This window comes from Gossypium arboreum, unplaced genomic scaffold (genome assembly GCF_025698485.1).
Source record: "Gossypium arboreum isolate Shixiya-1 unplaced genomic scaffold, ASM2569848v2 Contig00314, whole genome shotgun sequence".
Taxonomy (NCBI): Eukaryota; Viridiplantae; Streptophyta; class Magnoliopsida; order Malvales; family Malvaceae; genus Gossypium; species Gossypium arboreum.
Genome location: NW_026440430.1, coordinates 30001 through 35417, shown reverse-complemented (window position 1 = coordinate 35417; position 5417 = coordinate 30001). Strand labels below are relative to the sequence as shown.

Genomic DNA, 5417 nt, shown 5'->3' with positions numbered 1-5417 from the left:
TTGCTCGGAATATGAATCAAACCGAGGGACCCCTTAACTCTTAGGGGGATTAATAGAACGAATCACACTTTTACCACTAAACTATACCCGCTACAATGCGATTATTGTATTTATTGTATATTTATTGTATATAAATATAAAGGGACCCTTTGTCAAACAGGGGAATTGGGCGTAATCAAGATAGGATTACAAGATAGGAGCCTAAAAAATCCTGAAAATTAGGGCCTTGCCACCTTTTGTCAGAAGACTTGTGTTATAGGATTTTGATAGACAGGATTCGACAAAAGGACTTAGTCATAACATAAATAACATAAAAATGGATTGTGCAAAATCCATAGTTTTTTTTTATTATTTATTCTAGTTATTCTAGTAAAATAAAAAATAAATGGAAATAAAAAGAAATAGGAAGAAAGAAAAAGAATAGAAATAATATTTTGATTCTATATCATAGGAACGGAAATAGGACTTCTTCCGCTTCTGATTGTTGATTCAATGCAATAACAAGATTTTTTTGTTACAACAAGCCAGATCGCAGAATCATAGAAAAAATGAGTTATTTGAGTTGAAAATAAAAAATGAGCCCGGCCGGGTACTGCCCAGGCCGGTCCGTGAAATTGGAAATTGAAAAGTCCCTTTGCGCGAAATCAAAGCGATATTCTTTCTTTTTTTGTTATTTGAGATATTTCTTTAGAGCCATTGTTTTATTTAAAAATATAAATGATATAGAATATAATATAAATGAAATGGAATTACTGATAAAAGTTCTATATCTCTATAGAAAAGTTGGATATAGCTATATAATCAATCTATCTAATAATAATAAAATTTAGAATCTATATATCTATGGATTAATAATACTCTATATAGATAAATAATAATCTATATAACATAATCTATATAACAAAGTAAAAAGGGCTTTTTTCAAGCCTTTCTTTTTGCGTGCTGTAACATAGTAATTATCTTTTCTCAATTAGGAGAGATGGCTGAGTGGACTAAAGCGTCGGATTGCTAATCCGTTGTGCGAGTTATTCGTACCGAGGGTTCGAATCCTCTCTTTTCCGTTTCGGTTTTTGGTAGTGGAATAGATCAAATCCTAATACCATTTCTAAAAATGAAGCAAGGAACTCTCCCTTTTTTATTCTTCGCGTCCAGGATTACGTCCCGGATCATTAGATAGGAATCCGAAGATGAAGAGAGAAACAAAGAATATTACTACGGTGTAAACAAAGAGTTTAAGAGTAAGCATTACACAATCTCCAAGAGCATTTTTTGGAAAAAGAGAGAATAGATTCCCCGTTTTTATACCACATATCCTATTTTGTTTTGATTTTGACACCAAGAAATAAAGTGATTTCTAGAATTTCTAGAAATCCAAAAGAATTTTCAGAAATTCACTTGTAATAAGAGTTGAGTTTTTCATTACAAAAAAAATTCTTTCATACCAACAATTATATATTGTGGCGGACTCTAATCTAAATAGGGTTCTTCGGCGAAAAGGGTCAGAATGAGGAAATGGGATGATCCTGATTTATCAGGGCTATCCAAGAATTTCAATCTTTGAATTGAGGGTTCGTTCATAGTGTAAGACTTATCTGATCTTTTCAATTGTTAGAATTTTTTTTTTCTTGAATCACTCATGAATTTTTCTAGGACAGTATTAAGGATCTCATCGAAAACTTACAGCAGCTTGCCAAACAAAGGCTAAGAGAAAAAAGAGAACAGGTATTACTGGCATAAAATCTACGATTGGATTCAAAAAAGCATAGGCCTCGGGCAATTTGGCGAATAAAAAACTACTCGAAAAAAGGGCAGAATTAAAACAGATACAGATCAAATTAAAGATATTAAGCATAACAAAATTTTGTTCTTGGAGATAATTTTGATTGAGTTATTAATATGTTTTTTGATATAAGGAAAAAAATGAAGAAAGGAAAATAAGGCAGACTAAACTTCTTTGAACTCACCCAATCAAAAAGCCTTCAATTCTTACAAGAGAATAGAAGAAATCATACTTTCATACAATATCTTAATTGAATTCTATGTAATGATCAATAAATTCGATTTAATTCTCTATCCATACGTGCAAAAATCGTAACAAGAATCTATTCCATAGCTATAGCTATTTGGAACTGGAATTGACGAACAAGGAATACCATATTAGTGTTTAGTAGTTTCAAATAGAAATCTAAATGGGGCGTGGCCAAGTGGTAAGGCAACGGGTTTTGGTCCCGCTATGCGGAGGTTCGAATCCTTCCGTCCCAGAGCATACTCTATTTATATATCAGAATAACCATATCCGAATCTAAATTGCTCTTTTTTTGTTTTTAATAACCTTCTTTCTAACAGTCAAGTATTGGAGAAAATGTGATTCTTGCTTTTGATTTTTAATGATTTCTTAAGATTGGCACTCGAACAACTGTGAGATTGCTGGATCTATTCTACCGAGTTATTTGATCTATCGGGTTATTTGAAGATGCACGGTAGATTCAAAAAGATTAGTTTATTTGTGTTATTTATAATATTCGTGATATTATTAGTATTTTCGTAATATTATTATTAATGATATTCTTTATTTTTATTTTTTTTTTATTAGAATCGAAAAGTTTAATTAGAATAGAAAAGTATAATAAAAGTTTAAAAAAATAAAAAAATATTGCATTCAGACAATCATACAATATGGGGTAGTTTGAATTCTTATTGAGGCTTTTTCTTCCTAAATTATTTATTTATTTCATATAGCATATAGAAGGAAATTGATTTCATATAGAAAGTATAGATAGATTACTATGTATCGACTGAACCAATGACTATTCATGATTCCATAATTGAATCAATGCTCCAAACTAGAGGAATGTTATGGTAAAACTTCGTTTGAAACGATGTGGTAGAAAGCAACGTGCGACTTGAAGGACATGATCAGCTGTGGATGTCAAAACCCACCACTTTCCGTTATGTAGAAATGAAGGTGCTTTTTGCTCGACATCCTTTGTTCTATTATAATCCGTCTTTTTGTTGGGTTGTAATGTAAATAGTACAGGATGGAGCTCGAAGAGAAACATCCATTTTTCAGGGGCAAGGATCTAGGGTTAGTTAATGGAAATCAATAAGTTGGAACAACTTCGTAAGTCTATTTGTGATATAGAAATCGAAAGGATCCGATTCAAACTATTTTCAAATCAAAAAGAAAAGTTGTTGGAATTGGTAAAACTCTTTCGATCAAAAGTGTATCATGCGGGAATTAATCGTTCATATGATTCTTTGATAGAAAAAAAAAAGAGAGAAAAAAGGGCATGTTGCTGCCATTTTTGAAATGATTTAATATCGCCGAAGTAATGTTTAAACCCAATGATTCAAGGCAAAGATAAAAGATCCTAGAACAAGGAAATACCCTTTTCCATTTTCTCAACAACTAGATTAAAATGAAGAATCGAAATAGATTCTAAGCGAGACAAACAAAAAAGGGGTTAGAGACCACTCAATAAAAGAATGCCTAAGGTTTTTTTTGAGCATTTTGAGAGTTATTTGACTTGAGTTATGAGAGTACGAATGCTTTTTTCTTCTTTTTTTTTCGAAAAAAAAGACGAGGTTAAATGTCTAATTGATTTGCTGGTTTATGGATCTTTTTGACATGCTAATTCCATACATTATAATTCCATACATAGACATAACTTTAAATTAATCATTTTTTTCTCGAGCCGTACGAGGAGAAAACTTCTTATACGTTTCTAGGGGGGGGGTATTATTTAACTACATCTATCCCAATGAGCCGTTTATCGAATCGTTGCAATTGATGTTCGATCCCGAAGAGAGGGAAGAGATCTTCGAAAAGTGGGTTTTTATGATCCGATAAATAATCAAACCTATTTAAATGTTCCCGCCATTCTCTATTTCCTTGAAAAAGGAGCTCAACCCACAGCAACTGTTCATGATATTTTAAAGAAGGCGGGGGTTTTTACAGAACTTACTCTTAATCAAACAAAATTCACTTAATGAAATCCAAAAAAGAGGGTGTGGATGATTCATATCTAGCTTTGTATAAATTTTTCTTTATTATTTCCTCCCCTCTTTTGGTCTATTCAGACTTTTCTTTTTTAAAAATTTATTATTCGTATTTCTTATTCCTTTGCTACTATAGAATATTGCTACTATAAAATATAGAATACCGTGTTCTATAACAACAAAACCCGATTTTATTGAGCCAATTTTATTGAGAGAAAATAGAGAGAAAAAGGATCAAGTGAATAAATGAAGTAATTGCATTTAAACATTTACAAAACAACATAAAATAAGATAAAAAAAAGATAAAATAACATATAACATATAAAAAGAGAAAATATTAATAATTAATAATAATTAATAAAAAAAATAAAAAAAATGAATTCTATTTTTTTCATTGTATTTTTTGTAGGCTTTTTTATATTCTTTATTCTTTTTTCAACTCTCAACATTTATATTCAAAATTTACAATCATATTGACAACAGTGTATCGAACAAATATAATTCGATCATAGATAAATAGATCCATTTATCCTCGTTTGGCACTTCACTTCATTCAAATAATGGGTTCTTTCTTTGAATTTGTTGTGATACAATAAGTTTTTTATTGTAATTGTATTGAAACAAAAAATGGATAACACTGGAATGAATAAGACAGGAGGCGGTCCGCAAATTTTCACTTATTCTATTTCTATGGTTTTATCTGAGAATTTCGTGTCTTTTTTATTCCAATTTTTGCTAATTTCGTGTTTTGATTGCCTAGTGCAATTCCATTTTTTTATTCCGATTGTATCTACATATTCTAATTTTTTTCGGGTTGCTAACTCAACGGTAGAGTACTCGGCTTTTAAGTGCGACTAGCATCTTTTACACATTTGTATGAAGAAAGGGATTCGTTCAGACCATCGGTAGAGTTTGTAAGACCACGACTGATCCTGAAAGGAGGGGATGGAAAAAAGAGCATGTCGTAGCAATGGAGAATTCTAAGAATCCTTTTTTTCCGGATCATTCCTGTTTTGAATTTTGGTGCGGAACAAAAAAAATGAATTGAATTCAAAGTTGGGTCGAGTGAATAAATGGATAGAGCTCTACGGCCCCAATTATAGGGAAACAAAAAGGAACGAGCTTCTGTTCTCAATTTGAATGATTACCTGATCTAATTAAACGTTAAAAATAAATTAGTGCCTAATGTGGTAAAGGTTTTTCTCATGAGTAAATTATCGATTTTTTTATGAGTCCTAATTATTAGGCATTCCCTTTATGGGTTAGCCATGAATGTGTAGAAGAAGCAGTATATTGATAAAGAAAAGATATTTTTTTCCAAAATCAAAAGAGCGATTGGGTTGAAAAAATAAAGGATTTCTAACCGTCTTCTTATCCTATAACGAACATAAATCAATTAGATGGCAAAAGATAGGATA

General features: G+C 31.1%; 1 pseudogene; it reads right to left on the bottom strand.

Moving 5' to 3' along the window:
- Nucleotides 1–4847: 4847 nt before the first annotated feature.
- The window catches only part of LOC128288891 (50S ribosomal protein L2, chloroplastic-like), a 6183-nt pseudogene continuing 5613 nt past the window's right edge, over nucleotides 4848–5417 (bottom strand).